The sequence below is a fragment of the Equus caballus genome, chromosome 6, assembly GCF_041296265.1.
Source record: "Equus caballus isolate H_3958 breed thoroughbred chromosome 6, TB-T2T, whole genome shotgun sequence".
NCBI classification, from domain to species: domain Eukaryota; kingdom Metazoa; phylum Chordata; class Mammalia; order Perissodactyla; family Equidae; genus Equus; species Equus caballus.
In genome coordinates, this window is record NC_091689.1 from 355,066 (window position 1) to 367,724 (window position 12,659).

Here is a 12,659-nt window from a genome sequence, read left to right on the forward strand (position 1 = left end):
TCATTAGAAACTTTAAAAATTCCGGTGAAATATCAAATTATTTTCATAGAACAGAAATCAACTGAAATTGATAACCATGTTTCTTCAAGGAGAACATTTAGGAAATGTCCTTGAGGAGAGAAGCTGTGTCATAGGCATCTCAGTACTCCCTATGTTGTCTACACAGAAAAAGCCCTGGATGCAGGTGCCTAGTGGAAGCCAAGAAAATGAGTGTTGTGTGTAAGTGTGTGTGTGTGTGTAACTGCAGTCTTTCTATAATGGACAGTGCTGGTCTTCTTTGCAAAGTCAAACTGGAATTGGTAAAATTTCCAGAATTTGTATACTATGCCCCTTAGCCATCATTCAATAGTTAAGAGTCTCAGGGTAGCACAGGATAATATCTGGTCTTTCTGACACAAATTCTCCCTCTTTCTCAAAAAGAAGTCTGAATCAATCCTCTTTTTTTGTGGATTCCATGTGGGCTGCCTCAGATGGTCTGAATTAACCTTTCTTCAGATTCCCTCCTGGTGTTAATGATTCTGGATTATGACCATTTAAAGCAGCCGGAAATACATTGATCCACATCTGGCAATCGTTAAAACAAAGCTACTCCGTTTAACATGTTACAACCAAAATCTCTTCACATGGTAGGAATTTAGGAAATGATGTTTCTTTTCGGGAGGATCTTATGTTTTATTTCCAAGATAAACAATGTTTGTACATAGTTTTCTTTGAAAATATTTTCCTGCTCATCGTAGGATTTTCTCATGGTAAGATTTCATGGTTATGTATACATGAATAAGATACAACACGTGGACATTAAGGATTCTTCTCACATGGTGCCTAAGAGCAACTAGTTAGCACGATTTTGAGTGTAGTTGCAGGTGAGTTTGCGATATTCTGTAATGTTAAAAAAAATAACTGGACTGCCTACACTTTAAATAGTGAGGACAGAAATCCCTAAAATGACTGATTTTCCAAGATTACACTGGTGCTTGTGGAAATATGAGCTCTAACTCATACAAGCACTCACGCTCCTGAGTAATTCCCGTATCTCTGGTCAGACTGCTGCACTTTTCCTCAACGAGATGGCTGCAGTCCACTAGATCAAAGGGAAATAATAAATGTCATATATAGCTCAATATGTGTATGCGTTTTTAGCTCTGCTCCATGTGTTATGCTCACCAAAAGACCCAGGATGTAGACTTTGGATTATAAAATTGTTGGAATAATGCGACCAGTTAAGAAGTTGCATTCAGACTTTAAGAAAAAAAACCTAATTTGGTACCCTTTTTAAGTTGTACAATGCATTTTCTAATACATGACGTCCCAAAGCTCACAACAATCTCTGGAATGGGAATGGCAGATCTTGTATTTATTACCGATGAGAAAACTGGTTTGAAGAATGCAAATGACCTGCCTAAGTCACTCTACTAGAAAATGGTAAACCCGGGATTCATATCCTGTTCTGACTCCAAAGGCTTTACTTTCTACTACTATGCAGCCAAAGCAGATAAATGAGTGTATTTTCCTAAATCTGGACTATTTTAATAATGCATTGACTTGACTGCTAAAATAAAGAATGCGTTCCAAGGTAGCCATGACCTCCACTAAATTTATTGCCCTGCTCTCCCTAACGGACTCCTGCCTTTGAGGTTCCTGGGTTGATATGGCATGGGGCTCAGTAAATACTAATAAAAATAATAGTCATTACTGAAATGGTTTTAAACTTTTCAAAACAAAAAGGAGATAAGGTTAACTATATCAAAGCAAATGTAATCTTATTGATTTAAAAAGAATTTGATGGAGGGATAGATTAATAAGAATCCATTGTTTAGATCTAAGTTTCACAGAATTTTAAGTATTAAATACCTGAGAAAGAACCCGGGATATCGAAGAAAATGACTAAAGCTTCAGTGGCTCTCATTTGCTCTCTTGAGCTATGCTGGCCAAGAAATATGGCAGCTGCCAGTCACATGTGACTATTTAAATTTAAATTAATTACAACAAAAAATAATTTAAAGTTCACTTCTTTGGTCATACTAACCCCATTTCAAGTGCTCCATAGCCAAGTTATTTTTATAGAACATTATATATTATAGTACACTTCCATCATCATCATGTTTCGTTGGAGAGTGCTGTCCTGGAGCATAACCAGACCCCTCATCCAATCATCCAAGGCCTACACTGACTCTTACGCCCACTGCCCTTGGCACACACCCTCCACTCCACGCACTGCCCTCCTCGTCTTCCTCATCATTTTAATAACCATCGTTACTACAGTCATAATTGAGATCATAATAGCTATGATTTATTTAATGGGTATTATGTGCCAAGTACGTAAATTTTCTCACTGGGTTGTTAGAAGAAAAAGAAGGAGGAGGAAAACAGGAATAGGAAGAGGGCGGAGAAGAAGAAAACCCTGCAAGATAGTTTTTTATCCCTGTTTCACAGAAGAGGAAAATGAGGCTTCGTGAAGTTGAGCATATTTCCCAAAGAGAAATAGCTAATAATTGGTGGGGCTTGAAGTAAAACCCAGGTCATTCTAGCCCCAAAGCCAAGCCTTTTACCATGTACCAGTGGTTCTTAACCAGAGACAGTTTGCTCCCTCTAGCAAGGGTCATTTGGAAGTGTCTGGAGACATTTTTGGTTGTCATAACCGGGCAAGAACTACTGACATCTCCTGAGTGGAGGCCAGGGATGCTGCCGTGTCCTGCAACGGACAACCTCCTACAAAAAGGATTATCTGGCCCAAAATGTCAATAGTGCCAATGTTGTTTGTTTTCTACCTCCTCCCAAGAGAACGTAAAATCTGAAAATATGGGGACTTTGGTTTGTCAGCTGCTATTTCCCCAGGGCCTTAAAAACTACTCACCGTAGAGTAGGTGTGCAATGGATGTTTTTGAATGAGTGGTGTATTTATTATTTTTTAATTAAACTAATACCTGCACGTGGTAAAAAGCAATCCATTTGAACAAAGAGACCTGAATAAAATGAAAGTCTTCCTCTCTAAGCTCATCCCCAATCTCAGATCCCAGTGAAAACCATTTTAATAATCGCAGTTCTCTAAGAAGTCTTCTGATTTCCATTTTGATTGCAAACAGGAGTTCAATTTCTTAACTTTGGACAGCATCTAGTGACTTCCTACAATAAAAAGTGAGGAATGTAGCACACTAACACGGTCTCTCCCTCTTGCCTCCATTTTTAGTTAGCTTTTTTTTTTCATGGTTCATTTGGATTGTATTTGATTTTATATTATTTGTTTATTTGTAAATTTGTTTCACTTTTATAATTGTATAAGAGCCACAGGCACAAAGAGTTGATAAATATGCACAAATATAAAAATATCTAAGTAATAGTAAAATAAAAATAGTTTGAGTCCAGTGGGAGCCCCTCCACGCGGCTCCCAAAGCCTTGGGTGCCCCGCCGGTCGCTGAGCACAGCTTTGCTGGCTGGCACCACGAGGTAGTGGAGGCTTGTCTGCACCCTCCTTTCCCAGGATGGTCATCAGGTATTTCTCCAAAGAAGAAATTCAGATGGCAACATCTGGGTACCAGGGAAAGCTTATGGTACTGTAGTACGTTTGCTTCTCTGCCTTTCTGTTCAACAGAATTAAAAATACATATTTTTAAACATTATAAGTTCATCCTGACATCGCCAATTCAAATCTGTTAACACAAGATTCTTCCTCATCTTCTTCATTCCATATTTGTTTTTCTTTTTTTCCTATAGCAAGAATCTTCATGCCCAACATCACTAATTTTACTCACATGCTCTCTCATATGGTATTATTTTTATATTCTCAAGGTTTATAATGTTTATATTCAGGTCTGTAACTATAATTAATCAATCTGTGTTTTGCTTAAGTTGATTCAGAAGAGCAAACCCATCGCAAACAACATGCACAGTTTGCCTGTGGAAATATATTTCCCTCTTGAATCAAATACTGCTACCTGAACCGCTGTAAACGTAGTCTTGTGTCTCCCAGCTCCTGCTTTGCAAGTGAGAATATCCTGAGTGTCAAGATCCAGTGACTTTAATCTCTTTCAACCTAATTTCTTTCCTGTAGGCTGAGGTCAGCACACTTTGTCTATAAAGGGGCAGATCATAAATATTCCTGGTTTTCAAGGGCCATGCAATCTCCATTACAGCTATTCAAACACTCTCTGTCATAGCTACACTGTGCTCTGTCATTGTAGCACGGAAATGACATAGATAAGTAAATGAACAGGCGTGGCTGTGTTCCAGTCAAACTTCATTTACAAAAACAGGTGGTGACTGTATTTGGCCCATGGCTTGCTGACCGTTTTTGTAGGTTATATTCATCATTCCTTGTGCTTTCTGTCTTGTGTTATCTTTTATTGTATTCTCTTTCTGTTTTACTGGACCTTCTTCTTAAGGCATTTATTCATATATGGCAGGTCGTTGATAAATTTGAGTCCTTACATGTCTCAAATCATATTTTCATATAGTACTCCTACTCGACTGATAATTTGATCAGATATACGGTTTTGCTCCATTACATTTTAGCACTAAATATTATTGATAACAAGTCTGATGTAAGTTAGGTTCTCATTCTTCTGTGAACAACCTTGATTTTTTTTCTTTCTGGTAGGTCTTAGGCGTTTTGTGCAATTTCAAAAGGATGTGTCTAGATGAAGGTCTTTTATCATATATCCCATTTGGCAGTCAGACTACTTTAAATTATATCTTTTTAACTCAGAGAATCTTTCCTCTGGTTTTCTTTGTTTTTTCTTGCCATCCCTGCCTCTGTTCTAGACTTAGTGGATTCCTGTTGGTAAATGTTGGACTTCCTGGGTCGATTTGTCGTGTCTCCTTGTTCACATATTTTTTAATCCCTTTTTCACTTTTTCTACATTCTAGTAGTTTTTTTTCTTCTTCTCCTTATTGGCTGAATTATTATTTGCCTTTAGCCTAGCCAATTCTATTTTTTTAATCAGTTCAGTGAATTACTTATTTTGGTAGCCATATATTAATTTCTGGGAATTCTTATTCTCTGATTGATAATTTTCCATATATTCCATAATTCATTTTTGGAAGGAAGTTCATTTTTAAAGCTTGCAATATTCTTTCAGATCTCTCTGAGAAGATACTTTTGTTCTCTTTTGTTCCCTGAATGATCTCTATTTCCTCAGGAGTCATTTTTAAAAAGTATTTTTCTTGTTCCTGCTGCTGTTTTTTCTCAATGTCTTGATTTGGAGGGTTTTTTTTTTAACAAATGAAAAACTAGGCTGAGGATCACTGGTAAGTGTTGTGAGCTTCCTCTGCAATTGTGTAGATCTGTGTCCCCTCACTGCGAAGGCTGACTGCTGGCCTGGGTGTGTGGGTAGAATCCGTCAGGAGGCAGGCGTCCCAGGAGGAGCGTGGAGATGGAACTGACAGGTGAGCGGGTTAGGATGCCCGCAGTTCCACAATGTGTTTCAGTTCTGTGTGGATTTATCTACACCAGACCAGGTTCCAAAACTGGTCACCTACTTTCATTAAAGTCTCGTTCTTCTTTTCACCCTGAGGGCAAAAGCTTGTCCTCTCAGCTGAGAAGGTAGTAGCAAGGGAGGAGAAGAAGAAGAGAAAGGATGCCAAGTGTTCTGCGTACTTTTCTTAATGAATTGCCATGATGCTGGTCCCCCAGCCTTGAACTCTGTATCTGAAGACTCTAAGCTGGAGGTTTCTCCAGGTTTCCTGGGGAAAGACCTGCTACACTCCTGGCAGCAGTTTCCTTGCATTTTTTCTCTGTCTCAGACCACTGCATTCTGACTTCCAGAATATCTTCAAAATTTTTTTTAGGGTTACATTATTTTCCAACATTTTTTATCATTTTAATGATAATTAGGAGAAATGAGAAGTGTATGGGCTAACTTTTCTATCACTGATCATATTTAATTTTCTTCACTCTGATTTTTTATAACATCACTGTATGTTTGCCCTACACTCTTTTGCACTTATTATTACATTGTTCTACCTCTGCTATTTACTAGTTAGCTGGAAAAATTACTTCTCTTTCCTGGTCCTTTTTTCTGTAAAATAAAGATAATATTTGATTTTCAGGGTTGAGATAGAACATATGAAGGCATGCTGTAAGTTGTAAAGTAGCATATAAATATAAGCTGTCTTTACATAGAAGACTTTGTAATGGATCCCAAGTAACGGGTAAACACAAACCTGGAGATTAGCCGTAGTCATAGGAAAACCCCTTCCCTACCCAACAGGAATTACAGGGTGGCCCCAAATTGAGACCAGAACTACAATTCTATATGCAGTGCAGAAGAACCAAGAATTATGCATTGGTAGCAAGACTAAAGTAAGCAATTGTTCATAGGTATATTTTCCACCTAAAGGAAAGTCCAAGATAAAAGCAGACCAAGATGTAATTGATGTACTATCGTTAAATGTGAATCGTAGGTTTGGCATAGAGTATACAACTGAATGTTGTGTGATCCTTTTGCTTGGCAAAATTAAGAATGTGAATATTTATGTTAATAATGAGTATAGCTTTGTACTAATTAGCTTCCACAATAATATTATTGACTTTAAATGGTTTCAGTTAATTGAAAGTCTGCTCTCTCAGTGAGCTTGGGACATGCAGCACCCAGTAAAAGGAAGATAAAGAAAATGGGAATAATAGTGGCTTAATTGTGAAAGTTGAAGCAATGTTAAGAGGAAATTAAATATAGAAAGTTGAGTCAAATTGGCCTTTGACTTCAATGTACTGGGAACTATTTGTGGATGATAAAAGGAATATTTTCCGTAAATTATTAAAACAGCATTGTGTTGATAGCCTTTATTCTTAGAAACAAACTGAGAACACATCAAACAGACAAAGCATAAAGTAATCACTGTGGATGTACGCTGAATGATGTGTATGCGATTCACTGATGCTAGTAATTCTCATTTTCTGTATGCAGTTATTACATTCTCAAGTCGAGTGTCTGTAGAGGATAACTCGCCAGCCTGGTTAAATGTTAATGGAACCAGTGACATAACAATTTAAATTCAAGGTCTCCTCCAAAGGAATGTGAATAAAATGCATTTGTTTGGCTTTTTATGGCACTATTAAAAGTAAAGGAAATGAAACCATAAACGACTCTGCTCAAATATTGTCAGAGCTGAGGCTGCTCTGTGACAGCATAAAACCATGGTTGTTGGCATGGAGCTCCGTGTAACTTACCCAGCCCCCCGAGATCGTATAACTGAGGTTAAAACTGTGCTTGAAGACTTAGGCAAAGTGTGGAATGTTTCTTCAAAGTGCGTTCATTTTGATGTGTTTTGATTTTCTGTTGTTGTAGAGGGCTGGTACCGTTTATAAGTTTTATTTTTTTCCAATCTATACCTAAGGCCTTAGCCCATAATTAATGTAGTACAGATCACTTTTGCCCCCGGTATCGATTATCTCTTTCTTCCTCAGCAATAATAGAGCTGCTTTTGGGGGGGCTCATAGGCACATGGCCACTCAGAATGAGATCCAGAATTCCAGCTTCATTTGCAAGTAAGTGTGACCATGTGACTAATTTCTGGCCAGTCAGGTATGAACAGAAGTTGTGTGTGAAACTTAGGTCAGCTACTTAAAAGGAAGGAATGTGCTTTTCATCACTCCCCTTTTTATTTCTGCTGTTGGGAATTCAGACTTAATGACTGAAGCTTCAGCAGCCACTTTGAATATAAGATAATATTGTAATGAATTTCTGTTTTGTTTAAGCCACTAGTATTTGAGGTTTTTCTTTTACTTACAGCCTACCCTAGTCATCATTTGTGTAACAACTTTGCAACTTTACGTTTACTTTCAAAGGGTCTGAAATGTCATTTTATCAACTATCATTGTTATTTATATAGGTAATGTTTATGTTAAAATCGTTACCTTTAATATGCCAGTTCAGTTGATTACCAAGTCCTATCAGTTCTACTTTCTAAACATTTTTCAACTCCAGCCATTTCTTTATCCCCAAGAACTACTTAGTTTCCTATCATCTCTGATTTTGACAACTGCAACAGCTTCCCGTTGATCAACAGTTGATCTCTTGCACCTTTGAAGCCGTTATACACATAGCAGCTGGACCTATCTTTTAAATACAATCTAATCATGATATTCCTGTGTTTAAAATCTTTTGATACTTCCCATAGCATTCATAATAAAGTCAAGAATCTGTAAATGGTGCTATGAAGCCATCCATGATCCCGCCTGTCTGACTCTCCAGGCCCATCCTGAGTTTATCGCCTTGGGCTCTCACACATATTACTTTTCTCTTTGCCTGGAACACTCTCTCTACCCGGCTCCCACCTCCCTAGCCCCTCCACTTACTCAAGTCCTGCTCATTGGTTAGGGCTCAGATTTCGTGGTTAAGCCTTCTCTCAGCCTCTGGTCTGAGAGAAGCCTGCGCATATCTCCTCCCACAGCACTGCACTTCTGTCACCTAGATTTATCAGTTTCATGCATGTCTCCCCCACAAGACTGGAACCTGCATGAGTGTGTGTCCCATTCCTAACTAGAACCCCAGAAACTACTGCCGAGACTGGTCCAGAGCAGGTGCTCAAAGAGCGATGTTGAGTGGCTGACAAACTGATCCTTTATTCTCTTCTCTTTCCCTAAAAATCATACGCTAGTCAAAATCCCATCCATCCTCTGGATCATCAAAAGCATGCATGTGCTTTCTCCTTTTAGTTAGATATGTGCTTTATATTTCCTTTTTTTCTCCCTTTTTTAAGACTTTTTTTTAGAGCAGTTTTAGGTTTACAACAAAATTGAGAGGGAAGTACAGAGCTTTCCCATATGCCCTCTGCCCTCACACGTGCATCGCCGGCCCCATTATCAGCATCACTCATCAGAAAGGTACATTTTCCATCAGGGATGACATTGACACATCGTAATCACCCAAAGTCCGTAGTTTACCTTAGAGTTCACTCTCGGTGTTGTACATTCAATGGGTTTGACAAACGTATAATGACATCTGTCATTATAGTATCATACAGAGTATTGTCACTGCCTTAAAAACCCTCTGTGCCCCACCTGTTCATCTCCCCTCACCCACTGAGATTTAGTTTTCTTGTGATCATACACTAGACTTTAATTACAGTTATTTGTTTACGGAATTCTAAATTACTATTTGGGAACACATTCTGGAAAATATGAAGTCTTTTAGAAAAGCTTTTTTTATAATAACCACCTCTATTTAAAAAGCTATTTGTTACAGTTGCCTTCATCCCAACAGAGCAGGACCCTCTGGAGGCTATGGCTGTGATTGCCTTTTGCAAGCAGAATATCTGGCACATAAAAGGCATTTAACAAATGCTGGTGGCCAAAGCGCAGACGTTGGTGCATTAGAATCCCTGGGTTGGAATCCAGGATCTGGCCCTCCTCAGCTGTGAGACGTTGGGAGCTTATCTGGCCTCAGTTGTACAAAACAGGAATGATAATACCAACCTCATTAGGGTATTGCAGGAGTTAGTGAAGATAATTTTACGTAGCAGAAATCCTGTAATTTTTATACTTGGTAGAAACTAATTGATAGTGATTTTTATGACCTTTCAAGTTTATATTTCTCCACCCCCTCTCGACAGTTAGGGTGGGTGTTCAGTTCTTTATGTTGTTTTGAAGCTGAGCGATACAAGTTTGATAGAGACAAACCCTAACACGACATAAAAGATAAGATCTAGGAAATAGGTGCTGAAGGTCCTACCGGGTTTTGTTTACGCTGCCCCTTTCCTCCTTTCTGCCCACTCCACCCCACCCAAAAAAAACCAACATTGGCTGGTGAAAAGCAGCAGGACAAAAGATGGAATTATGTTAAATCACCCTAGGTCACCAGAAGGCCTAGAAATTATATACATTTTAAATTGCACCACCTGAGGCCACTCTGCTGTCAGGAGAGAAGCTGGTTTTGGGGGGGAGGGGTGGATGTTAAGAGTTCAGCTGTCTCCCCTGAGGTTTATCTGCAATGCAGATTTTTCTGGGCCTTTCCTAGCTATTTCAGCCTCCAGACTGACCAGCTGCTCTCAATCCTCCCAGCTGGCTTAATAGGATTTATCTTCTCTGTAGCTTGCTTCCGGGTCGTCCACTACCAGAACATATTCCACATAAACAGTTTTCCCTCCTAATTTGTATCAAAATCCCTACCAATCCACAAAGTTACAAGGGTCCATTATTGCCTGACTCAAGAAAGGGAAATCATTGAGGAATCACCTTCCACTCTCTCTGCCTCTTGCTTCTTTTGCCGAAGCTCTCTGTCAGCCCCCACTGCAGAATAAACAATGGCATATCTGCTTGTTGGGCTCGTGGGGCCTGGACATGGTGCGTGAGCTTGGAGGCAGCTGCCTGGAGTTTGCAGGCTTCTCACGTGCTAGTGCTGCTGGGCTGCCTGATTTCAAAGGCTCTGCTGGTCCTTCTCTCCAGGACTCCAGCAGCTGAGCCAGGATGGTGACTGTGCAACCATTCCTGCAGGTGAAGGTTACGCTTTCTTTCCGTGCACAGAGTTGTGCTCCGTTCTGGTGACTGAACAAGCATGTCGTTGAGAGGCTGACGGCTCGCACTGGGTCCGGGTTAGGCTCCCCGCTGCTGGCTGAGTGCTCCTGGCCAGGCCAGGCCCTCTGCAGGGGGAGCTTTCTCACCAGTCAAGTTCAATGTCCTACCTCAGAGCTGTTGTGAGGAATAAATGTCACACTGATTGTGAAGTCCCTAGCAAGACTGTGAAGTACTTAATAAATCTTAATTTTTAAAGGCTTAGATTTTGTATCTACAAATTAAAATTGGATTGTGAAACAGGCTCTCTACTTAACATTTCTACTACAAATCAGTACTTGGATATGGTCAATAAATAGTGGCTGGTATTCCAATTATTTTTATTTGTATTTATTTATATGTACTGACAGACAAATTATAGGTAGTCAATGAATCTTTTCCAGTTTTTTCCCATTTTTTGTCATAATAGAGTGTTTTATTTTCGGAACATTTTTACGAAGAGTGTCTCATTTGTTTCTATGTCTTACATGAAAAAAATCTCTTTTTAGGCTTAACTCTAACCATGTTTAATTCTTCAGGAAAATGAATTTTTGTATCTAGAGGGAAACGTATTTATTTTCATAATATATTTAATAATCTTTGATGTGTAAAACATTGCTTTAAAAGAAGGCAAATAGCTGTTCTTTACTTATAAAGAGAACTTTTATGAATTATGTCTGAAATGCAGTGAGCTTGGAAGTCAATATGCTGCAGAGGTGAGCTCCTGGGAGTTTTTATTTCATTAATGTGTTTTTGTCTAGTGCCACTAATGATTTACCAAGAGTGTAAATGAGAAGAATGCTGATTGATTCTGGGTCCGTCAATAATGACTCTTGAGTCTACTACAGATCAGTTCTGGGGAGAAGCCATCATGTTTGGCTGGCAGTATATTTTTCTGCTGTCTGGGACCTACAGATAAGAAAGGATGAGGGATATTCAGCATCTTAGTCTCCTTTGAAGGAGTACTACTTATATTTTAAAAAACAAATCTTAATTTTTAAAGACTTACACTTTGCAGCTACAAACTAAAATTAAATTGGGAAAGACTCTCTCCTTGATGACATTTAAGGAAGGAGGTTGTGTACTTGTGTGACAGGCATAAACTTTTCGGTTCAGCTTCATAAATTCCTCTTTTCACATTTTGTGTGAAAAATCTCCCAAACTAATGCATACAACATCTGACTCAAGCATATAATATTGTTATTGTTTCTCTAAACAACTTGTTCATCTTTTGAATTTTATCTAGTCTGAGAGGGAAATTGAATATGCCGTACCCTCAGTTTTCGGCTCCAACAAGGCTCATCTGTTGATTTTCCTTTTATTTTCCCCCAAAATGAAACAAGTCAATTCTCAGTTAAAAACTTGGCAGATTTCATTTACTGTAGAGGTTAAAAATCTCATTGACTGTTAAAACAAATAGGAAACCTATTCGAATTTTCTTTCTTCAAATACACGTAGATAGAATTAGCAAAGGATGCACAGAAGCTGTGGGTGCCCATTCAGTGGTAAATAAAATGTGGCTGAGTGCCCTGTGTTTGATTTCACGTGCTCTTCAGCAGGTCCAGAGCCACTTTCCGTGGTCTCCCTTAGCCATCAGAAGGATGGAGCCCTTTGCAGGCTCACTGGATCAGAATCCCAGGACTGTGAAGAACTAGTGGAAATAGGAAGATGAATGCAGAAATACACCCTAAATTTTTGCTACTAGTATGCCCAATTGGTACTAGTACCAATAAAAGTACCTATCCACACTGGGAATCACTTTTAATGAGCTCATAGGACAGGAACCAGTTCTCCTGACAACTGAAAGAGACCGAGAAGACTCAGATCCTGTAAGAACGTTAGTGGATTCTGAGCACGCCAAAACTGGCCTGACTCTCCAATGAGATTTCTGTAAATGTGAAGAGTTAACCTATGGGGCTGGGCACCACTTCTCTCAAATCAATATTACACGTTAGAAGTGTTCTACCAAATTGTAAAATGGCTTCATAACTTGCCGTGTTTTCTGGAAGTAGGAAGCAGACAGGCAAGAGAGACTCTGGCAACCACACCTCTCTGTGAGGGAGGCTAATAACTCAGGCGGACGCCTCAAGTTCAAAAATCAATGGCTTGAACTGAGCCCATTTATGACAGGAAGTACTTAACCTTAAATATCAAAGGAAGATAAAACATCCTT

The 12,659-nt window shown here is 39.1% G+C and overlaps 1 protein-coding gene across 39 annotated transcripts in view; it reads left to right on the forward strand.

Moving 5' to 3' along the window:
• MAP2 (microtubule associated protein 2) overlaps positions 1–12,659 on the forward strand; it is a 301,478-nt gene that overhangs the window by 157,716 nt on the left and 131,103 nt on the right. The gene's annotated exons all lie outside the window — the stretch shown is intronic.